This window comes from Triturus cristatus, chromosome 1_2 (genome assembly GCF_964204655.1).
Source record: "Triturus cristatus chromosome 1_2, aTriCri1.1, whole genome shotgun sequence".
Taxonomy (NCBI): Eukaryota; Metazoa; Chordata; class Amphibia; order Caudata; family Salamandridae; genus Triturus; species Triturus cristatus.
The window spans coordinates 841,708,031-841,734,955 of record NC_140580.1 but is presented as its reverse complement, the minus strand read 5'-3'; the positions used below and the strand labels follow the sequence as shown (position 1 = coordinate 841,734,955).

At 49.4% G+C, this 26,925-nt stretch overlaps 1 long non-coding RNA gene across 1 annotated transcript in view; it reads right to left on the bottom strand.

Moving 5' to 3' along the window:
• LOC146868124 (uncharacterized) overlaps nt 1–16,532 on the bottom strand; it is a 55,667-nt gene extending 39,135 nt beyond the window's left edge. Inside the window, exon 1 of the long non-coding RNA XR_014962417.1 lies at nt 15,743–16,532. This is a non-coding gene — a long non-coding RNA (uncharacterized LOC146868124). The remainder of the gene's footprint in view (nt 1–15,742) is intronic.
• Between the last annotated feature and the right edge of the window lie 10,393 nt (nt 16,533–26,925).

Sequence of the window (26,925 nt, the reverse complement as noted above, 5' to 3'; positions counted from 1 at the left end):
ACATATTCCTTTACCAGTCATGCCTTTACCATGAAATTGGTTGGTAAAGGAATGTGTTGTTCAGAAGCATTCCTGGTTACGGCAGAGTTGTAAAAGCACACGTGGTAGTGGGCGGGATTGGCAGGGCACAGTGTGTCCCATCTTCTTTAATCCTATAGATTCCGTTCCCCTACTTTTTTATTTTTAACATGCGTCCCTGGACGTCAGAAATATCCAACCAAGGCCTACAGAGAGGGCTCGGCATTAGTGGCTGTTCGGGGACGGGCGGGGAGCAGAGAAGGAAAAGATCTCCATCTCTTGCTTCCTGCACAGACAAGACAAGGACAATGTCTGCTTCTGCTCTGACGCTAACAGCGCCCCTCCCCATTCCCCCCTCTCTTTCTTACTCTTATTCCCTCTCTTTCTGTCTAGCTCGTCCTCACTTACCGAAAACCGTGACTCAAGAAATGCTTCACACCCTCTCTTTCTTCCTGTCGTCCATTTGTTCCCCTGTGAAATGGATGCAAAAAAAATAAAAAATACACTTTTTCTGGAAATGCTGTTTTTGACATTTTTTTATTCCAAAGTGCAGCCTCAGAAATAAGCGGTTCAAAATATGAAAAATAAATAAATAAAGCAAGAGAGAGTGTTCTTAAAGTGGCCAGATTGGTTTCATTCAAACCCAAACACATTAGCGTCACTTTACAGAGTTTAGCAGTGGAGCGCTACTTTTGTTTTCTTTTCTTTCTTTGAACAGCATGGTATTAAGTTTTAAATTCTGAGTTGTGTTACTCCAGATCAATCACTATTAAAAACTATACTGCCTACTAGTATAGTTGTCATGTGACTCCTACACCTTGTAGTCCTTTGTCTTAGGTAACATTTCCTATACAGTGATTTACACACGTAAAATTGATTGTCTGTGTATATTGCTGACGACAAACTCCATGGCTCGGAAACAAATGGCTTGTGCTTCTACTTTTAAGCATATTTGGGACATTCTGTGATTAGAAACATAACCCACTTTGTGAATTTATTTTAGTGTCAATAACTCATATTAATCGTTAAATAATCATGTGTATCCATTGGTTGAATTAAATAACATAATAAGCTGTAACTGGTCAGTGAAATGCCAAACAAATACTAAAGATTGGGATGTTTTGCGCATCCTGGCCACACCTCTAACTCCGCCCACTGATCCAATCCTCAGGTTATTCCCGCCCTCTGATTCTCCGCCCACAGTTCCCCTACTATGTTTTTCCCACTTCGACCACTGCGTTTAGCCATGCGTGCCTCTATCATACAACCTTCCCAGCACAAGTGCATTCAGTGACTTAAGTGAACATCCGGGTTCTTTATTCGAACTCTGTGATGTTCACAAGCAGCTCTTATGGAAAGAAGGAGCATTGGGTGATGCTGTAAGGAGGCTCGTCCCGGGTACAAGTTATGAATCTCCTGGGTAGATCACAACCACATAGGAGCAAATCAAAATGAAGCATTTTGGTAGTGTACAACTGCCTGATGCACAATTAGAGATGATTTGCTCCAACTTGGGCTTGCTTGCTCCCGCGGCATAAATACTTCTGGGGGATGGATTACCGGCCCACTTGGAACGTGGTGAACTTAATTTCCAAGTGCGATCCATGGTATTCACCCTCAAAGTCCTCTGATCCCCAGCCATTCAGATATCATTCCAGCATGCATCTCTACCATTCACAAACCTGACGTTTCAGCGTCCTATTGGCACTTACGTATGTAAGCACTACTATAAGATAGCGGTGACACGATTTGGGCACAACACCAGACTTTTAATTTATAGGATACATGGCTTACCAATCACCTTATAACCATGTGAATCTAATTCAGTAGTAGTTATTTACTTCTCTTCTCTGCGCTTTGGGGCCTTGTGGGATGTATGAAGCACTGCACAAATGGACGCGTACCTCTGTAACAATCCATGTAATACCATATATCTACTGAAAAGTGCTTTGGCACCTTCTGTAATGTTTGCGCTACATAAAAATGCAAGATAAAGAAATACAAATGTTACAATACAATGCATTGCTAGAGCTGGGGGTCTAATAGCTGCATAGAAACAATAAGAGCAGGCCTTACATAGAGCTGTGCGTGGCAGAGCGCGTGCGGTTCGTTCACAAGCAATAACTCGGGAAACTAGCCCCGAACACAAAGCTTCACCCAACAGAGGTGAGTTACCCATCGCTGTACCAGAGACCTCAGGTTTTGATTGGGCCTGATCCAGATTAAACAAAGGCCCTCGCTAATTGACCGCCGTAAACAGTTCGGTAAATTCGATTGTCTTTTACATCCGGTCGGGCTCCTGGCTGGGGACAGAGGTTAAAACTAGTGCGTTTTCTTTTGGTTTCGTTTGTTTTCTTCCTTTGACAAATATCCGTTTTTATCAGCCATGGGCCTTATCACGAAGCGCATATGTGAGTGAGTTGGTCCCAACTGATTAAATGTCGCACGGATTAGACTGTTTACTTTCCTCATCCTTCCCTTTTTCTCCGTCAGCTCGCTTTGTCTTCCTCGGCACTTGTATCTGTGTTGGAGAAAAGCAAGTGACGTATATAGAAGGGAAAAAACGCGGGATAGACACGAGGGAGCACTGACGGAAGGCGCGTGAGGCAAAGGTAATTCTGATAGGGCCAGTCAAGAGCAGACCTGGCATGGGGCTCAATGCAGGGGCATAGGTTAACGCAGGGGGGCCAACCCTCTAGGGGTCCGGAATTCAGCTGAAGGCCAATGCATATCTGTAAAATATTGGAGACTCGGGGACCCCTCGTCGCATTATGCAGGGGCCAGTTGATTTTGGAAATACACAGGGTATCCATCCACCATGGAGACATTTTAAGGGTCACAGCGATGGGAGGGGACGGTGCGCAGCATCTCAGCATTGCCACCTCACAGGAAGGGAAGAGAAGCACACGTTGTGAATTCTAAGACACTCATTGCGAGTTGGCCATTAAATTCTAATGTTTGGGGCAACTCCTGTTAATCCTGACAATTAATCGCATCCTCTTTGATACAGTTCGAAAAATCTAACCTGCAGAAATGTTTTGAGGAAAAATGGCTGGTAAATATCAGGGTGTGTGTGATTTTTTTGCGTAATTTGCTTACATTAAATAATGTAAAATTTTAGGATACTTCATGTGTAATTATACAAAAAAGCAAATCCATTATTTAGTGCTATATTTTAGTGCAAAATGTCTCCTCGCATTGTGATTTTCGTAGTAAAAAAAAAACAAAAAACACTGGTGTTACAAGCAGCAGCCACATGTGTTCTGGCCATTTGCGTTATTCCTGCGCACTTGCAGTAAACTTTCACTGTGAACACTGAATAACTATGCAACTTGGCATAATGGCGTGATTTTGTGAATTTCACATAACTAGTGTGACGCAAAATTCACGAAATTATGTCGGTATAATTTAAATTTCACCTGGCTTAATATATGTATATATATATATATGGGGCAATGTGGCGAATTTGAAGGTATTTATCACATCCGATAAATACAGATTCAGAGGAGTCCGATTTTACCCTGAGTGACAAATTTCATTTACTACGAATGGCCTGAGATCTTCCTAGAGGTGTTAAAAAAAGAGCTTTCCTGATGGATGATTGATTATCTGTGATCAAATTCAATGGTTTGAGATCATATTAAGTCTTGGCAGGACTGCAATGCCCCACCGAGGGAAATGGTACATTTAAATATTTGCTCTCCAAGTAAAAACTATTTTGTGAAGTAGATAATTCACTGACTGATGCATTGAATTAATTTGCAGATGACCCCGGTATAACCAGGGTGTCCAAGTTATTGGTTGATTTATTGATTGGGGAATTCATTCATTCATTCACAGAGCCGATTAAATGTTTTAAGGATTTGAGATATTTTCTTGTTTGCAAAGGTGCTTCGTGAGTTACTTTTTAATCGTGTTTCACAATTGTGGATAACAATTTGTTAACTTTCACACAACGTTTCAACATTCAGCCATGGACAATGGTAAACAGTATCTCAAACCAGCTGCTGGACAGCCACATGCATTTTCACCCCTAGGTGCTACAATTATAGCTGTCTTGGTAACCACACAAAATGATGGCAAATCAATAGCCATTTGTGTTGGAAAGGATAAGGCGATGAGTGGGTGGTGGGTGCCAAGACTGGTGCTCTAGTTTGTTAAGAAGTCTATACACTGGTGACTCTTGAGTTGTTTTCATTGATTGTGCGAGGAAGTAATACCAGATTTTAGATGTGGAGATGCCGCGGCCATACTGGCGGTTGAGGACTGGAAGGTGGACCTAGATTGATGCCAGAGGGCGGAACAGGTAGTCGACGTAGCCCCAAGAAATGTGTGGGGCTACTGGAGAGCCTACATGGGTTATAGCTTATGGGATAAGCACGAGGGTAATCGTATGGTAAAAGAAGATAAGGTGTACAATGCTAATCGATTTAAATGGCCGTAAACCTGCCAAATGTATAAGTTTAGACTCTGTAACAAATGGATTGGGAGGCACCAAGGCAAATAATGTGCTGTAACCTCATTATACCACTACAGAAAGATTTCTTAAGCCTGCTGTTTTGTTTATCAATAAAAAGATTTTAAAAAATAGATGTGGAGATGAACTTCTGAAATTCTTTCTCTTTTTCTCTGTTTGCGTACTTCCAGTTATGGGTTGTGCTTGTACCACCCGATGTGAAAAAAGAGTGTTGTAGGCAGTGCTGGAATTGAAAAAAATGTACTCCAGAAATCCATAAATTGGGTGTCAAGGTGTGGTACAGGAAAGGGTGAGGAGTCACGTGGGGCGGAGCTTGAAAAGCAGCATCTGACAGTCAGCTTCTACAATTTATTTTTTAAATCTGCTGCTAAGAAATTGGCATCAAGGACACGTGACAGTGTTCTAGATTGCTTAGTAGGTCACAAAGAGGCTCCATTTTAAATTATCTTACAGAGTTAAGACACCTGCTACAGATATTATTGTGTGGCCAGCAATTTTGAGGGGATATAATAGAGGTAAAATAACACAAGGGGTTAACACAGTTCTGGGAGAATTGTTTTTTGTCCAGTTACAGCTTTGACTCATAAAGAAGCACAGAGCGCTAATGTGCCTGCTGCAACACATCCTGTAACATGCAGCTCACATTTTTATTTTATTTAGACAGGTAAGAGGGCTACTGCTTTTGACACTGAGGTAATTTTGTTACTTCCTTTTCATAAACTGTAAGCCTTCTACGGTGCTTAATTTGAGAAGGTGGTTGCCGGTGGGGCCGGTACTTACTTTTCCTCATCGGACATTTTGTGAGAAAAAGAGAGGGTAAACACACACAGGGAAACGAAGCAGAAAGAGAAAGATAGAGAAAACCGTCACAAATAGGGAAAGCACGAACCTGCAAAAGTGAGATAAAGGGGCAGGAATTGTCTGGTAGTCGATTAAATAGACATGAAGTGGATTCCAGATTACGCAGCCTCAGTATTCAGTGCATTGGTGCCAGCCACAGGCATCTGAGCAGAGCTTTGGGCACTGGTACTTATTCATCTACACATTAAGCACCGGCCTCCTTATACAGCACAGTGATCTGTTTACCAGAATCAAGGAGATGTGTGCAAACTGGAAGCCATGGGTTTAGATCCTTAAGGGTTTTTAGGTCTTGCCTACGCTGCGCGCATGCTCTGCTCTAGGAGGGCCTTTAGCCATCGGTCTGCTCCTTTTCAAGCACACTCGTACTTGTGGTGGCGTCCACCTTGCAGGAGCGAGCAGCGGCGTGCGTGCTAATCGGCCGCTGCTCGCTTTCGCAAGGCGAATGCCACCACAAGCTGCGTTTTTTGTTTTTTTCAGTCCCCCCCACTCACTCTCTCTTTCGCTCGCACTCTGTCTCAAGCTCTCTCTCTCTTTCTTGTAGAAGGTTGCACAGAGACAGCAATTCCTCTTACAATGTTCTTTATAATGACAATTAACAATAGCCTCAATATAAGGCAGACACTACTGAGCCCTAAAATATCACATTATAAGTTTTCCCTCGTGCACAGCTCTCTCTCCAAAGTGTCCCATCACATTAATTGCATTATGTTTGCATGTTACTTTCCTACTACCAGCTGCAGGGCATAAAGTGCATTGAATAACTCAAGCAGTGTCAGTACTTTATCTGGCACAGGCTGCGCTTTTTTTTTCATTCCTCCCTCACTCACTTTCTATTTTGCTTGCACTCGCACCACCACCACCACCACCACCACGTCCACCACCACCATCACATCTGCCACCACGTCCACCATTACCATGTCCCCACCACCACATCCACCACCACGTCCACCATCATGTCCACCACCACATCCACCCCACCACGTCCACCACCAAGTCCACCACCACCAGGTCCACCGCCACATCCACCACCATGTCCACCACCACATCCACCACCACCGCATCCACCACCATGTCCACCACCACCACATCCACCATGTCAACCACCAACCCGTCCACCATGTCCACCACGTCCACCCCCACGTTCACCACCACCATCACGTCCACCACCACCACATCCACCTTATCCACCACCACTACCACGTCCACCATGTCCACCATGTCCACCACATCCACCACCACGTTCACACCACCACCACGTCCACCACCACCACATCCACCACCACCACGTCCACCATCACCACCACATCCACCACCACCACCACATCCACCACATCCACCACATCCTCCACCACCACTACATCCACCACCACGTCCACCACCACCACCACCACATCCACCACCACCGCCACATCCACAACCACCAACACGTCCACCACCACGTCCACCACCACTATGTCCACCGCCAACACAACGTCCACCACCATGTCCACCACCAACACCACGTCCACCACATCCACCAGAACACCACCACCACGTCCACCACCATCATGTCCACCACCATCATCTCCACCACCACCACTTCCACCACCACCACATCCACCACCACGTCCACCACCACCACGTCCACCACCACCATGTCCACCACCACCACCACAATGTCCACCACCACCACCACATCCATCACCCCATGTCCACCACCACCACATCCACCACCACCACATCCACCACCATCACGTCCACCACCAAGTCCACCACCACCATGTCCACCACCACCACGTCCACCACCACCACCACTACCACCACGTCCACCACATCCACCACCATGTCCACCGCCAACACCATGGCCACCACCACCACCATGTCCAACACCACGTACACCACCACCACATCCACCAGAACACCACCACCACGTCCACCACCATCACGTCCACCACCACCACATCCACCACCACCATGTCCACCACCACAATGTCCACCACCACCACCACATCCATCACCACCATGTTCACCACCACCACATCCACCACTACCACGTCCACCACCACCATGTCCACCACCACCACGTCCACCACCATCACGTCCACCACCATCATGTCCACCACCACCACTTCCACCACCACGTCCACCACCACCATGTCCACCACCACCATGTCCACCACCACAATGTCCACCACCACCACCACATCCATCACCACCATGTCCACCACCACCACATCCACCACCACCATGTCCACCACCACCACGTCCACCACCACATCCACCACCATGTCTACCACCACCACTTCTACCACCACCACGTCCACCACCACGTCCACCACCACCACCATGTCCACCACCACCACCAAAATGTCCACCACCACCACTACATCCATCACCACCATGTCCACCACCACCACATCCACCACCACCACATCCACCACGTCCACCACCACGTCCACCACCACGTCCACCACCACCATGTCCACCACCACCACGTCCACCACCACATCCACCACCACGTCCACCACCACCACATCCACCACCATTTCCACCACCACATCCATCACCACATACACCACCAGCACCACCACCACATCCACTACCACCACGTCCACCACATCCACCACCACGTCCACCATGTCCACCACCACCACGTCCACCACCACATCCACCACCCCCACATCCACCACCACCTCCACGTCCACCACCACCATGTCCACCACCACCATGTCCACCACCACCACCATATGCACCACGTCCACCACCACCATGTCCACCACCACTACGTCCACCACCACGTCCACCACCATGTCCACCACCACCACGTCCACCACCACCATGTCCACCACCATGTCCACCACCACGTCCACCACCACCACATCCACCACCGCCACGTCTACCACCACCATGTCCACCACCACCACATTCACCACCACCATGTCCACCACCATGTTCACCACCACCATGTCCACCACCACATCCACCACCACCACATCCACCATGATGTCCACCACCACCACCAGCACCACCACCACATCCATCACCATGTCCACCATCACCATGTCCACTATCACCACGTCCACCACCACCACATCCACCACCACCACATTCACCACCATGTCCACCACCACCATGTCCACCACCACGTCCACCACCACCATGTCCACAACCATGTCCACCACCACCACATCCACCACATCTACCACCACGTCCACCACCATCACGTCCACTACCACCACCACATCCACCACCACCACCACCTCCACCACTACCACCACCACAATGTCCACCACCACGTCCACCACCACCATGTCCACCATGTCCACCACCACCATGTCCACCACCATATCCACCACCACCATGTCCACCACCACCACATCCACCACCACCACATCCACCACCACATCCACCACCATGTCCACCACCATGTCTACCACCACATCCACCACCACCACCTCCACCACAACCTCCACCACCACCACATCCACCACCATGTCCACCACCATGTCCACCACCACCACATCCACCACCACCACATCCACCACCACATCCACCACCATGTCCACCACCATGTCCACCACCACATCCACCACCACCACCTCCACCACCACCTCCATCACCACTACCACCACGTCCACCACCACCACCACAATGTCCACCACCACCACCACATCCATCACCACCATGTCCACCACCACCACATCCACCACCACCACGTCCACCATGTCCACCACCACCATGTCCACCACGTCCACCCCCACGTTCACCACCACCATCACGTCCACCACCACCACGTCCACCGTATCCACCACCACTACCACGTCCACCATGTCCACCATGTCCACCATGTCCACCACATCCACCACCACATTCACATCACCACCACGTCCACCACCACCACATCCACCACCACCACGTCCACCATCACCACCACATCCACCACCACATCCACCACATCCACCACATCCTCCACCACCACTACATCCACCACCATGTCCACCACCACCACCACCACATCCACCACCACCGCCACATCCACAACCACCAACACGTCCACCACCACGTCCACCACCACTACGTCCACCACCAACACAACGTCCACCACCACCACCATGTCCACCACCAACACCACGTCCACCACATCCACCAGAACACCACCACCACGTCCACCACCATCACGTCCACCACCATCATCTCCACCACCACCACATCCACCACCACCACATCCACCACCACGTCCACCACCACCACGTCCACCACCACCATGTCCACCACCAGCACCACAATGTCCACCACCACCACCACATACATCACCCCATGTCCACCACCACCACATCCACCACCACCACATCCACCACCATCACGTCCACCACCAAGTCCACCACCACCATGTCCACCACCACCACGTCCACCACCACCACCACTACCACCACGTCCACCACATCCACCACCACGTCCACCGCCAACACCATGGCCACCACCACCACCATGTCCAACACCATGTCCACCACCACCACAACCACCAGAACACCACCACCACGTCCACCACCATCACATCCACCACCACCACATCCACCACCACCATGTCCACCACCACCACCACAATGTCCACCACCACCACCACATCCATCACCACAATGTTCACCACCACCACATCCACCACCACCACGTCCACCACCACCACCACGTCCACCACCATCACGTCCACCACCATCATGTCCACCACCACCACTTCCACCACCACGTCCACCACCACCATGTCCACCACCACCATGTCCACCACCACCACCACAATGTCCACCACCACCACCACATCCATCACCACCATGTCCACCACCACCACATCCACCACCACCATGTCCACCACCACCACGTCCACCACCACATCCACCACCACCATGTCTACCACCACCACTTCCACCACCACCACGTCCACCACCACGTCCACCACCACCACCATGTCCACCACCACCACCACAATGTCCACCACCACCACCACATCCATCACCACCATGTCCACCACCACCACATCCACCACCACCACATCCACCACGTCCACCACCATGTCCACCACCACCATGTCCACCACCACCACGTCCACCACCACCACCACCACTTCCACCACCACATCCACCACCACGTCCACCACCACCACATTCACCACCATTTCCACCACCACATCCACCACCACGTCCACCACCACCACCACCACCACTACCACCACGTCCACCACATCCACCACCACGTCCACCGCCAACACCATGGCCACCACCACCACCATGTCCAACACCACGTCCACCACCACCACAACCACCAGAACACCACCACCACGTCCACCACCATCACATCCACCACCACCACATCCACCACCACCATGTCCACCACCACCACCACAATGTCCACCACCACCACCACATCCATCACCACAATGTTCACCACCACCACATCCACCACCACCATGTCCACCACCACCATGTCCACCACCACCACGTCCACCACCATCACGTCCACCACCATCACGTCCACCACCACCACTTCCACGTCCACCACCACCATGTCCACCACCACCATGTCCACCACCACCACCACAATGTCCACCACCACATCCATCACCACCATGTCCACCACCACCACATCCACCACCACCATGTCCACCACCACCACGTCCACCACCACATCCACCACCACCATGTCTACCACCACCACTTCCACCACCACCACGTCCACCACCATGTCCACCACCACCACCATGTCCACCACCACCACCACAATGTCCACCACCACCACCACATCCATCACCACCATGTCCACCACCACCACATCCACCACCACCACATCCACCACGTCCACCACCACGTCCACCACCACGTCCACCACCACCATGTCCACCACCACCACGTCCACCACCACCACCACCACATCCACCACCACATCCACCACCACGTCCACCACCACCACATTCACCACCATTTCCACCACCACATCCACCACCACGTCCACCACCAGCACCACCACCACATCCACTACCACCACGTCCACCACATCCACCACCACGTCCACCATGTGCACCACCACCACGTCCACCACCACATCCACCATCCCCACATCCACCACCACCTCCACGTCCACCACCACCATGTCCACCACCACCATGTCCACCACCACCACCACATGCACCACGTCCACCACCACCATGTCCACCACCACTACGTCCACCACCACGTCCACCATCACGTCCACCACCACCACGTCCACCACCACCATGTCCACCACCATGTCCACCACCACATCCACCAACACCACATCCACCACCGCCACGTCTACCACCACCATGTCCACCACCACCACATTCACTACCACCATGTCCACCACCATGTTCACCACCACCATGTCCACCACCACATCCACCACCACCACATCCACCATGATGTCCACCACCACCACCAGCACTACCACCACATCCATCACCATGTCCACCATCACCATGTCCACCATCACCACGTCCACCACCACCACATCCACCACCACCACATTCACCACCATGTCCACCACCACCATGTCCACCACCACGTCCACCACCACCACGTCCACAAACATGTCCACCACCATCACATCCACCACCACCACATCCACCACCACGTCCACCACCATCACGTCCACTACCACCACCACATCCACCACCACCACCACCTCCACCACTACCACCACATCCACCACCACAATGTCCACCACCACGTCCACCACCACCATGTCCACCATGTCCACCACCACCATGTCCACCACCATATCCACCACCACCATGTCCACCACCACCACCACATCCACCACCATGTCCACCACCATGTCTACCACCACATCCACCACCACCACCTCCACCACAACCTCCACCACCACCACATCCACCACCATGTCCACCACCATGTCCACCATCACCACATCCACCACCACCACATCCACCACCACATCCACCACCATGTCCACCATCATGTCTACCACCACATCCACCACCACCACCTCCACCACCACCTCCTCCACCACTACCACCACGTCCACCACCACCACAATGTCCACCACCACCACCACATCCATCACCACCATGTCCACCACCACCACATCCACCACCACCACGTCCACCACCACCATGTCCACCACCACCACTTCCACCACCATCACGTCCACCACCATCATGTCCACCACCACCACTTCCACCACCACCACGTCCACCACCACGTCCACCACCACCATGTCCACCACCACCATGTCCACCACCACCACCACAATGTCCACCACCACCACCACATCCATCCCCACCACATCCACCACCACCACATCCACCACCACCACGTCCACCACCACGTCCACCACCACCATGTCTACCACCACCACTTCCACCACCACCATGTCCACCACCATGTCCACCACCACCACATCCACCACCACCATGTCCACCACCACAATGTCCACCACCACCACCACATCCATCACCACCATGTCCACCACCACATCCACCACCACCACGTCCACCACCATATCCACCACCACGTCCACCACCACTCTGTCCACCACCACCACGTCCACCACCACCACCACCACATCCACCACCATTTCCACCACCACATCCACCACCACGTCCACCACCAGCACCACCACCACGTCCACGTCCACCACATCCACCACCACATCCACCACCACCATGTCCACCACCACGTCCACCACCACATCCACCACCCCCACATCCACCACCACCTCCACGTCCACCACCACCATGTCCACCACCACCATGTCCACCACCACCACCACATGCACCACGTCCACCACCACCATCTCCACCACCACTACGTCCACCACCACGTCCACCACCACGTCCACCACCACCACATCCACCACCACCATGTCCACCACCATGTCCACCACCACGTCCACCAACACCACATCCACCACCGCCACGTCCACCACCACCATGTCCACCACCACCATGTCCACCACCACCACATTCACCACCACCATGTCCACCACCATGTTCACCACCACCATGTCCACCACCACATCCACCACCACCACATCCACCACGATGTCCACCAGCAGCACCACCACCACATCAATCAACATGTCCACCATCCCCATGTCCACCATCACCACATCCACCACCACCACATCCACCACCACCACATTCACCACCATGTCCACCACCACCATGTCCACCATCACGCCCACCACTACCACCACCACATCCACCACCACCACGTCCACAACCATGTCCACCACCACCACGTCCACCACCACCACATCCACCACCACGTCCACCACCATCACGTCCACTACCACCACCACATCCACCACCACCACCACCTCCACCACCACAATGTCCACCACCACGTCCACCACCACCATGTCCACCATGTCCACCATGTCCACCACCACCATGTCCACCACCATATCCACCACCACCATGTCCACCACCACCACATCCACCACCACCACATCCACCACCACATCCACCAACATGTTACCACCACATCCACCACCACCACCTCCACCACCACCTCCACCACCACCACCACGTCCACCACCACATCCACCACCACCACATCCACCACCATGTCCACCACCACCACGTTCACCACCACGTCCACCACCAAGTCCACAACCACATCCACCACCACCACCTCCACATCTACCACCACCATGTCCACCACCACCATGTCCACCATCACCATGTCCACCACCACGTCCACCACCATGTCCACCACCAACACCATGTCCACCACCACCACATCCTCCACCACCACCATGTCCTCCACCACCACCACATCCACCATGTCCACCACCACGTCCACTACCACCACATCCACCACATCTACCACTACCACCATGTCCACCACCACCACGTCCACCACCAAGTCCACCACCACCATGTCCACCACCATCACGTCCACCACCACGTCCACCACCATGTCCACCACCACGTCCACCACGTTCACCACCACCACCACATCCACCACGTCCACCACCACGTCCACCACCACCACATCCACCACCACCACATGCACATCCACCACCACCACCATGTCCACCACCACCAGGTCCACCACCACATCCACCATGTCCACCACCACCACATCCACCACCAGGTCCACCACTACCACATCCACCACGTCCTCCACCACCACCACGTCCACCACCACGTCCACCACCACATCCACCACCACCACATCCACCACCACCACCATGTCCACCACCAGGTCCACCACCACAACTATGTCCACCACCACCACCTGTGACAGGTAAAGTGTCACTGGAGTGCAGGGGTAATAGGAGTGTCAACCCCAGCTGTACATGGGACATTTAGGGATGCATTGGATGCAATAAGACGGGAATAGGGGCTAGAAGTATTACACCATACCCAAGAAACATTTTGAAGAGGTGCAATGTCACAGGGGCTTCAGTAAAAGCACTCGCAGCATCTCTACCTCACAGTGGCATACCTGCACGAGCCACTCGCTCAAAACAAGCATTGGCATAGCCAATAGGTCTCGCCTTTGGGACCTTATAAGTGTTTAGCCATGCAACACTTGATGTTGTTGCACCAAGGATATTGTGCTGGATAACTAAACACTTATAAGGTCCCAAAGGCGAGACCTATTCACTATGCCAATGCTTGTTCTCAATCTGTTATTATTCAAAAATTGCAAAGAAGGGTTAGATTGGGAGGTAATAAAGTCTTGCTAGTACAGACACCCACAATCACTGAGTTCTGTTTTACATCTTGACTTTGTGTTTCTCCAGACCAGTCACTCTTGAAATGTAATGTATGCAAGTGCAATTTGATTCATACTCCCTAAAACCCTCATTGTCCTATGTAACTTTTCCTGTATATTGATTTACCCACTTGTATGATATATTGTGCCTCTGTGTGTGAGATGTAAAGAACTCTAACACCTACTCTACACAGGGATCTGTAGTGCTATACAATATTTAAATAAAAAAGAGTGGGTGCCATTTAAATCAATATTTGTATAACTAGTCTTATATATATATATATATATATATATATATATATATATATATATCTCAATAAACAAATTGCCATCAGCATTTGCCAAAGCACTCGACATTGCTCTGACCCTCCAGTCATTATTCACAAGCATGCCTTCCTGTTTCTCCATTTAGTTTGCCTGACGCGTTTCAGGGTAGGAAGCCCGTCTTCAGAGGCTGCAGCAATAAACACTCAGAAATCGCTTTACCCTTCATTTCCGGCTTTTTTAATTAACAAGCCCCCCAGTGGGCGTCTGCTGAGTGCATCGTCATACTGGTGATTAATGGGACTTGTAGTCCGTAAAGCGAAAGTGCATTGTTCCTTTAAGTAAGTCCGAGTGTAAATTTGCCATTGTGCATTTTTAAAATTACCTTTAGTAGGTTGTGTCACATTCCAGCATGCTGTGTTGATAATAGAGCGCTGTGCCACAGAGTCTGAATTCGTTTCAGGCTCAAGCCTCGCACTGCTGAATATCTTTTCTCTTCCAGCAGGCGATGGTGCTTTGGCCACGACCAGGCCGCCGTGCAGAAATCAATAAACAAATTGCCATCAGCATTTGCCAAAGCACTCGACATTGCTCTGACCCTCCAGTCATTATTCACAAGCATGCCTTCCTGTTTCTCCATTTAGTTTGCCTGACGCGTTTCAGGGTAGGAACCCCGTCTTCAGAGGCTGCAGAAATAAACACTCAGAAATCGCTTTACCCTTCATTTCCGGCTTTTTTAATTAACAAGCCCCCCAGTGGGCGTCTGCTGAGTGCATCGTCATACTGGTGATTAATGGGACTTGTAGTCCGTAAAGCGAAAGTGCATTGTTCCTTTAAGTAAGTCCGAGTGTAAATTTGCCATTGTGCATTTTTAAAATTACCTTTAGTAGGTTGTGTCACATTCCAGCATGCTGTGTTGATAATAGAGCGCTGTGCCACAGAGTCCGAATTTGTTTCAGGCTCAAGCCTCGCACTGCTGAATATCTTTTCTCTTCCAGCAGGCGATGGTGCTTTGGCCACGACCAGGCCGCCGTGCAGAAATCAATAAACAAATTGCCATCAGCATTTGCCAAAGCACTCGACATTGCTCTGACCCTCCAGTCATTATTCACAAGCATGCCTTCCTGTTTCTCCATTTAGTTTGCCTGACGCGTTTCAGGGTAGGAACCCCGTCTTCAGAGGCTGCAGAAATAAACACTCAGAAATCGCTTTACCCTTTATTTCCGGCTTTTTTAATTAACAAGCCCCCCAGTGGGCGTCTGCTGAGTGCATCGTCATACTGGTGATTAATGGGACTTGTAGTCCGTAAAGCGAAAGTGCATTGTTCCTTTAAGTAAGTCCGAGTGTAAATTTGCCATTGTGCATTTTTAAAATTACCTTTAGTAGGTTGTGTCACATTCCAGCATGCTGTGTTGATAATAGAGCGCTGTGCCACAGAGTCCGAATTCGTTTCAGGCTCAAGCCTCGCACTGCTGAATATCTTTTCTCTTCCAGCAGGCGATGGTGCTTTGGCCACGACCAGGCCGCCGTGCAGAAATCAATAAAAAATTGCCATCAGCATTTGCCAAAGCACTCGACATTGCTCTGACCCTCCAGTCATTATTCACAAGCATGCCTTCCTGTTTCTCCATTTAGTTTGCCTGACGCGTTTCAGGGTAGGGACCCCGTCTTCAGAGGCTGCAGAAATAAACACTCAGAAATCGCTTTACCCTTCATTTCCGGCTTTTTTAATTAACAAGCCCCCCAGTGGGCGTCTGCTGAGTGCATCGTCATACTGGTGATTAATGGGACTTGTAGTCCGTAAAGCGAAAGTGCATTGTTCCTTTAAGTAAGTCCGAGTGTAAATTTGCTATTGTGCATTTTTAAAATTACCTTTAGTAGGTTGTGTCACATTCCAGCATGCTGTGTTGATAATAGAGCGCTGTGCCACAGAGTCCGAATTCGTTTCAGGCTCAAGCCTCGCACTGCTGAATATCTTTTCTCTTCCAGCAGGCGATGGTGCTTTGGCCACGACCAGGCCGCCGTGCAGAAATCAATAAAAAATTGCCATCAGCATTTGCCAAAGCACTCGACATTGCTCTGACCCTCCAGTCATTATTCACAAGCATGCCTTCCTGTTTCTCCATTTAGTTTGCCTGACGCGTTTCAGGGTAGGAACCCCGTCTTCAGAGGCTGCAGCAATAAACACTCAGAAATCGCTTTACCCTTCATTTCCGGCTTTTTTAATTAACAAGCCCCCCAGTGGGCGTCTGCTGAGTGCATCGTCATACTGGTGATTAATGGGACTTGTAGTCCGTAAAGCGAAAGTGCATTGTTCCTTTAAGTAAGTCCGAGTGTAAATTTGCCATTGTGCATTTTTAAAATTACCTTTAGTAGGTTGTGTCACATTCCAGCATGCTGTGTTGATAATAGAGCGCTGTGCCACAGAGTCCGAATTCGTTTCAGGCTCAAGCCTCGCACTGCTGAATATCTTTTCTCTTCCAGCAGGCGATGGTGCTTTGGCCACGACCAGGCCGCCGTGCAGAAATCAATAAACAAATTGCCATCAGCATTTGCCAAAGCACTCGACATTGCTCTGACCCTCCAGTCATTATTCACAAGCATGCCTTCCTGTTTCTCCATTTAGTTTGCCTGACGCGTTTCAGGGTAGGAACCCCGTCTTCAGAGGCTGCAGAAATAAACACTCAGAAATCGCTTTACCCTTCATTTCCGGCTTTTTTAATTAACAAGCCCCCCAGTGGGCGTCTGCTGAGTGCATCGTCATACTGGTGATTAATGGGACTTGTAGTCCGTAAAGCGAAAGTGCATTGTTCCTTTAAGTAAGTCCGAGTGTAAATTTGCTATTGTGCATTTTTAAAATTACCTTTAGTAGGTTGTGTCACATTCCAGCATGCTGTGTTGATAATAGAGCGCTGTGCCACAGAGTCCGAATTCGTTTCAGGCTCAAGCCTCGCACTGCTGAATATCTTTTCTCTTCCAGCAGGCGATGGTGCTTTGGCCACGACCAGGCCGCCGTGCAGAAATCAATAAACAAATTGCCATCAGCATTTGCCAAAGCACTCGACATTGCTCTGACCCTCCAGTCATTATTCACAAGCATGCCTTCCTGTTTCTCCATTTAGTTTGCCTGACGCGTTTCAGGGTAGGGACCCCGTCTTCAGAGGCTGCAGAAATAAACACTCAGAAATCGCTTTACCCTTCATTTCCGGCTTTTTTAATTAACAAGCCCCCCAGTGGGCGTCTGCTGAGTGCATCGTCATACTGGTGATTAATGGGACTTGTAGTCCGTAAAGCGAAAGTGCATTGTTCCTTTAAGTAAGTCCGAGTGTAAATTTGCCATTGTGCATTTTTAAAATTACCTTTAGTAGGTTGTGTCACATTCCAGCATGCTGTGTTGATAATAGAGCGCTGTGCCACAGAGTCCGAATTCGTTTCAGGCTCAAGCCTCGCACTGCTGAATATCTTTTCTCTTCCAGCAGGCGATGGTGCTTTGGCCACGACCAGGCCGCCGTGCAGAAATCAATAAAAAATTGCCATCAGCATTTGCCAAAGCACTCGACATTGCTCTGACCCTCCAGTCATTATTCACAAGCATGCCTTCCTGTTTCTCCATTTAGTTTGCCTGACGCGTTTCAGGGTAGGAAGCCCGTCTTCAGAGGCTGCAGAAATAAACACTCAGAAATCGCTTTACCCTTCATTTCCGGCTTTTTTAATTAACAAGCCCCCCAGTGGGCGTCTGCTGAGTGCATCGTCATACTGGTGATTAATGGGACTTGTAGTCCGTAAAGCGAAAGTGCATTGTTCCTTTAAGTAAGTCCGAGTGTAAATTTGCCATTGTGCATTTTTAAAATTACCTTTAGTAGGTTGTGTCACATTCCAGCATGCTGTGTTGATAATAGAGCGCTGTGCCACAGAGTCCGAATTCGTTTCAGGCTCAAGCCTCGCACTGCTGAATATCTTTTCTCTTCCAGCAGGCGATGGTGCTTTGGCCACGACCAGGCCGCCGTGCAGAAATCAATAAACAAATTGCCATCAGCATTTGCCAAAGCACTCGACATTGCTCTGACCCTCCAGTCATTATTCACAAGCATGCCTTCCTGTTTCTCCATTTAGTTTGCCTGACGCGTTTCAGGGTAGGAACCCCGTCTTCAGAGGCTGCAGAAATAAACACTCAGAAATCGCTTTACCCTTCATTTCCGGCTTTTTTAATTAACAAGCCCCCCAGTGGGCGTCTGCTGAGTGCATCGTCATACTGGTGATTAATGGGACTTGTAGTCCGTAAAGCGAAAGTGCATTGTTCCTTTAAGTAAGTCCGAGTGTAAATTTGCCATTGTGCATTTTTAAAATTACCTTTAGTAGGTTGTGTCACATTCCAGCATGCTGTGTTGATAATAGAGCGCTGTGCCACAGAGTCCGAATTCGTTTCAGGCTCAAGCCTCGCACTGCTGAATATCTTTTCTCTTCCAGCAGGCGATGGTGCTTTGGCCACGACCAGGCCGCCGTGCAGAAATCAATAAAAAATTGCCATCAGCATTTGCCAAAGCACTCGACATTGCTCTGACCCTCCAGTCATTATTCACAAGCATGCCTTCCTGTTTCTCCATTTAGTTTGCCTGACGCGTTTCAGGGTAGGAAGCCCGTCTTCAGAGGCTGCAGAAATAAACACTCAGAAATCGCTTTACCCTTCATTTCCGGCTTTTTTAATTAACAAGCCCCCCAGTGGGCGTCTGCTGAGTGCATCGTCATACTGGTGATTAATGGGACTTGTAGTCCGTAAAGCGAAAGTGCATTGTTCCTTTAAGTAAGTCCGAGTGTAAATTTGCTATTGTGCATTTTTAAAATTACCTTTAGTAGGTTGTGTCACATTCCAGCATGCTGTGTTGATAATAGAGCGCTGTGCCACAGAGTCCGAATTCGTTTCAGGCTCAAGCCTCGCACTGCTGAATGTCTTTTCTCTTCCAGCAGGCGATGGTGCTTTGGCCACGACCAGGCCGCCGTGCAGAAATCAATAAAAAATTGCCATCAGCATTTGCCAAAGCACTCGACATTGCTCTGACCCTCCAGTCATTATTCACAAGCATGCCTTCCTGTTTCTCCATTTAGTTTGCCTGACGCGTTTCAGGGTAGGAAGCACGTCTTCAGAGGCTGCAGAAATAAACACTCAGAAATCGCTTTACCCTTCATTTCCGGCTTTTTTAATTAACAAGCCCCCCAGTGGGCGTCTGCTGAGTGCATCGTCATACTGGTGATTAATGGGACTTGTAGTCCGTAAAGCGAAAGTGCATTGTTCCTTTAAGTAAGTCCGAGTGTAAATTTGCCATTGTGCATTTTTAAAATTACCTTTAGTAGGTTGTGTCACATTCCAGCATGCTGTGTTGATAATAGAGCGCTGTGCCACAGAGTCCGAATTCGTTTCAGGCTCAAGCCTCGCACTGCTGAATATCTTTTCTCTTCCAGCAGGCGATGGTGCTTTGGCCACGACCAGGCCGCCGTGCAGAAATCAATAAACAAATTGCCATCAGCATTTGCCAAAGCACTCGACATTGCTCTGACCCTCCAGTCATTATTCACAAGCATGCCTTCCTGTTTCTCCATTTAGTTTGCCTGACGCGTTTCAGGGTAGGGACCCCGTCTTCAGAGGCTGCAGAAATAAACACTCAGAAATCGCTTTACCCTTCATTTCCGGCTTTTTTAATTAACAAGCCCCCCAGTGGGCGTCTGCTGAGTGCATCGTCATACTGGTGATTAATGGGACTTGTAGTCCGTAAAGCGAAAGTGCATTGTTCCTTTAAGTAAGTCCGAGTGTAAATTTGCCATTGTGCATTTTTAAAATTACCTTTAGTAGGTTGTGTCACATTCCAGCATGCTGTGTTGATAATAGAGCGCTGTGCCACAGAGTCCGAATTCGTTTCAGGCTCAAGCCTCGCACTGCTGAATATCTTTTCTCTTCCAGCAGGCGATGGTGCTTTGGCCACGACCAGGCCGCCGTGCAGAAATCAATAAAAAATTGCCATCAGCATTTGCCAAAGCACTCGACATTGCTCTGACCCTCCAGTCATTATTCACAAGCATGCCTTCCTGTTTCTCCATTTAGTTTGCCTGACGCGTTTCAGGGTAGGAACCCCGTCTTCAGAGGCTGCAGCAATAAACACTCAGAAATCGCTTTACCCTTCATTTCCGGCTTTTTTAATTAACAAGCCCCCCAGTGGGCGTCTGCTGAGTGCATCGTCATACTGGTGATTAATGGGACTTGTAGTCCGTAAAGCGAAAGTGCATTGTTCCTTTAAGTAAGTCCGAGTGTAAATTTGCCATTGTGCATTTTTAAAATTACCTTTAGTAGGTTGTGTCACATTCCAGCATGCTGTGTTGATAATAGAGCGCTGTGCCACAGAGTCCGAATTCGTTTCAGGCTCAAGCCTCGCACTGCTGAATATCTTTTCTCTTCCAGCAGGCGATGGTGCTTTGGCCACGACCAGGCCGCCGTGCAGAAATCAATAAACAAATTGCCATCAGCATTTGCCAAAGCACTCGACATTGCTCTGACCCTCCAGTCATTATTCACAAGCATGCCTTCCTGTTTCTCCATTTAGTTTGCCTGACGCGTTTCAGGGTAGGAACCCCGTCTTCAGAGGCTGCAGAAATAAACACTCAGAAATCGCTTTACCCTTCATTTCCGGCTTTTTTAATTAACAAGCCCCCCAGTGGGCGTCTGCTGAGTGCATCGTCATACTGGTGATTAATGGGACTTGTAGTCCGTAAAGCGAAAGTGCATTGTTCCTTTAAGTAAGTCCGAGTGTAAATTTGCCATTGTGCATTTTTAAAATTACCTTTAGTAGGTTGTGTCACATTCCAGCATGCTGTGTTGATAATAGAGCGCTGTGCCACAGAGTCCGAATTCGTTTCAGTCTCAAGCCTCGCACTGCTGAATATCTTTTCTCTTCCAGCAGGCGATGGTGCTTTGGCCACGACCAGGCCGCCGTGCAGAAATCAATAAACAAATTGCCATCAGCATTTGCCAAAGCACTCGACATTGCTCTGACCCTCCAGTCATTATTCACAAGCATGCCTTCCTGTTTCTCCATTTAGTTTGCCTGACGCGTTTCAGGGTAGGAAGCCCGTCTTCAGAGGCTGCAGAAATAAACACTCAGAAATCGCTTTACCCTTCATTTCCGGCTTTTTTAATTAACAAGCCCCCCAGTGGGCGTCTGCTGAGTGCATCGTCATACTGGTGATTAATGGGACTTGTAGTCCGTAAAGCGAAAGTGCATTGTTCCTTTAAGTAAGTCCGAGTGTAAATTTGCCATTGTGCATTTTTAAAATTACCTTTAGTAGGTTGTGTCACATTCCAGCATGCTGTGTTGATAATAGAGCGCTGTGCCACAGAGTCCGAATTCGTTTCAGGCTCAAGCCTCGCACTGCTGAATATCTTTTCTCTTCCAGCAGGCGATGGTGCTTTGGCCACGACCAGGCCGCCGTGCAGAAATCAATAAACAAATTGCCATCAGCATTTGCCAAAGCACTCGACATTGCTCTGACCCTCCAGTCATTATTCACAAGCATGCCTTCCTGTTTCTCCATTTAGTTTGCCTGACGCGTTTCAGGGTAGGAACCCCGTCTTCAGAGGCTGCAGCAATAAACACTCAGAAATCGCTTTACCCTTCATTTCCGGCTTTTTTAATTAACAAGCCCCCCAGTGGGCGTCTGCTGAGTGCATCGTCATACTGGTGATTAATGGGACTTGTAGTCCGTAAAGCGAAAGTGCATTGTTCCTTTAAGTAAGTCCGAGTGTAAATTTGCCATTGTGCATTTTTAAAATTACCTTTAGTAGGTTGTGTCACATTCCAGCATGCTGTGTTGATAATAGAGCGCTGTGCCACAGAGTCCGAATTCGTTTCAGGCTCAAGCCTCGCACTGCTGAATATCTTTTCTCTTCCAGCAGGCGATGGTGCTTTGGCCACGACCAGGCCGCCGTGCAGAAATCAATAAACAAATTGCCATCAGCATTTGCCAAAGCACTCGACATTGCTCTGACCCTCCAGTCATTATTCACAAGCATGCCTTCCTGTTTCTCCATTTAGTTTGCCTGACGCGTTTCAGGGTAGGAAGCCCGTCTTCAGAGGCTGCAGAAATAAACACTCAGAAATCGCTTTACCCTTCATTTCCGGCTTTTTTAATTAACAAGCCCCCCAGTGGGCGTCTGCTGAGTGCATCGTCATACTGGTGATTAATGGGACTTGTAGTCCGTAAAGCGAAAGTGCATTGTTCCTTTAAGTAAGTCCGAGTGTAAATTTGCCATTGTGCATTTTTAAAATTACCTTTAGTAGGTTGTGTCACATTCCAGCATGCTGTGTTGATAATAGAGCGCTGTGCCACAGAGTCCGAATTCGTTTCAGGCTCAAGCCTCGCACTGCTGAATATCTTTTCTCTTCCAGCAGGCGATGGTGCTTTGGCCACGACCAGGCCGCCGTGCAGAAATCAATAAACAAATTGCCATCAGCATTTGCCAAAGCACTCGACATTGCTCTGACCCTCCAGTCATTATTCACAAGCATGCCTTCCTGTTTCTCCATTTAGTTTGCCTGACGCGTTTCAGGGTAGGAAGCCCGTCTTCAGAGGCTGCAGAAATAAACACTCAGAAATCGCTTTACCCTTCATTTCCGGCTTTTTTAATTAACAAGCCCCCCAGTGGGCGTCTGCTGAGTGCATCGCCATACTGGTGATTAATGGGACTTGTAGTCCGTAAAGCGAAAGTGCATTGTTCCTTTAAGTAAGTCCGAGTGTAAATTTGCCATTGTGCATTTTTAAAATTACCTTTAGTAGGTTGTGTCACATTCCAGCATGCTGTGTTGATAATAGAGCGCTGTGCCACAGAGTCCGAATTCGTTTCAGGCTCAAGCCTCGCACTGCTGAATATCTTTTCTCTTCCAGCAGGCGATGGTGCTTTGGCCACGACCAGGCCGCCGTGCAGAAATCAATAAACAAATTGCCATCAGCATTTGCCAAAGCACTCGACATTGCTCTGACCCTCCAGTCATTATTCACAAGCATGCCTTCCTGTTTCTCCATTTAGTTTGCCTGACGCGTTTCAGGGTAGGAACCCCGTCTTCAGAGGCTGCAGAAATAAACACTCAGAAATCGCTTTACCCTTCATTTCCGGCTTTTTTAATTAACAAGCCCCCCAGTGGGCGTCTGCTGAGTGCATCGTCATACTGGTGATTAATGGGACTTGTAGTCCGTAAAGCGAAAGTGCATTGTTCCTTTAAGTAAGTCCGAGTGTAAATTTGCCATTGTGCATTTTTAAAATTACCTTTAGTAGGTTGTGTCACATTCCAGCATGCTGTGTTCAAATCAGGCCTTTGTTTTGGGGCCAGGTGGATGTTAAAATAAGAAAGCTCCCTCCCTTCCTACACCTTGCTTTGACAAATGCAATGCGAACAAAACTCAGGACAAATTCAGCATGTTTCTCTGGGAAATAACAAGTGGAACCGGGGCCCAGTGGTATCCCCCTACATTCCACTACTGATTATAGGGTAGGTTTACTGTTGTGGTGGATGATTTTGTGGGTGAAGAAGGCTCTACTGTGATATGGAGCTGGGCTAACAACTTCAGGGGAGGCGGCCTCCATACGTTTGCTCTAGTGTGATGTTTTGGTGGGTCATGTGGGGTCTGGTAGGTGGAGCCCCTGTTCCCTCAAAGCTAACCTAAACCAAAGGGCAGCTTCTCTCTCACTAGCTGTAGTCGGTTTCCGCATAGACTGTGCCTTTTGGTGGGTTTGAGACAGAAAGTCTCCTTCATGGCTGTAGAGAGCTGCCATAAGTTGTTTTCATGAATAGCGTGTGTCCATTTTTTGCTTTTCTCCAGTCAGCCCAATAGTCATGTAAGCCCAATAAAGATTTTCACAGTTTAGTGGACTGAGACCCCATAGCTGTGCTCTGACGTCATGGAGGCACCCAAAGTTTACCACTTTTGAATAGAGTGACTACTGCCTCTCCATCTTGGATTTGTGAGACTGTCATTGGTGGAGGCATGATTGATGCCAAAAGGACCAGCGTTTTTCACTGTTGCCTTCAGCAGAACAGGCCTACTGACCCTTCTGGGTAAAGGTTATTCAATGTTCCCTTAACTAGGTCTTTCACTTCCAGCCGTGTGGGCAATGGGTGGAAGGTGTGCATGTACAGTGTATATGTAAGGTTTGAGTGTGAGATATATATGCATGTTTGTTAAACTGTATGGTGGAATCTATTTTGGATTTCATGTGTGTGTGAAAACTTTAAATGGTGGAGGGCTTTGCACAAGCCTGGCCAGGCCAATGCTGGCATCAGAGTTCACTCAATGTGCGTTACCTCCAAAGTATTTTAGTGAAAGATGATAAAGTGTTTCTATTTGTAGGAGAGTCAGGACCTCTTCCCTTTAAAGTTTTCCACACGACCTCCTCCAGAATATCCTCAGTGCCTCCTCCTTTTCCCACTTGACCTGCATCTGCAAGAGCTCTTTTTGCAAGAGATGTTTCCAGTTGTAAGGGAACTTCTATAGCCTGAATGCTCGGTGTTGCGGTCTCTACCCGCCATTAAACGCCTGCTCCAGTGTGAAAGGCCCGAGCCAAAGGCGACTACCTTTAACAAGGGAGCGGGCCTTTAATGGCTGGTAGAGCCCGCTACGGAGTGCTTAAGACTGTTAGAACATTCCTCTCCTAGAGGGCAGAATGTTCTTATTTGTAAAAACAAAGGCCTCTCAGAGCGAGGGGGTTTAAATACCTTCGGGCTCCGAGAGGTCTTTGTTCACAGCAACAGCTGTGAAATGAAACAAACATTGGAATGTTGCTCTCCAGGCTTCTACTAGCCAGTTGAAGCCCGGAGCACTCCATTGTCTTCAATGGAGTGCTCAACATTCCAATGTTCTAGGAAACGATTCAACTGTACTGATTGGAACAAGCTCAGGAGAGCCTTCTATTGTACTTGGGACTGGCCTGAGCCGATCATAGTGTGGCCATGCAGTCTTTGATTAGATTGCAGTCAAGCTAATTGTCAGCTATTAATATACGAACACAGCTCCTTGACCAGCAAGTTGTTCAATGATACTCCCTGATCCATGGAGGCGTGGCACACCTGTGTGGCAGAGACACTTGTACTCTGGAGGCGGCATTTCACTAGTTACTCTTCTCGTTCATACAACTGTGACTACACTTAGACGAAAAACTCAAAAAGAATAGCTGCCGTGTCACTCTGTGGCAAGAGAGCAATTGCCTGTGGAGAGAAGATACTGTGCTGTGCCTTGTCAGGGGGGGTGCTTGTTTGCCGATTAACCAGATTCTAACACAAGCAAGAAAACCTCTGGAAGCCGTCATTAGACTGCAGCAGCTCTAGAGCATGAAGCCTCCCCATCCATCTGCTTGAGGATGTTGTTAATTTATCTGCCAGCATCCCCTCTGGGCCCTGTGGAAGAGTTTACCTGCAATATCTGTTGGTGAGCTGTATTCGTCCCTTATCCACCCATGCTTAACCTGTGTGCGCCCTTCCGTTGCCTAAACTAAGTCTGAAGGACCACCTTGGCTCCCCCGTCCTACTGCTG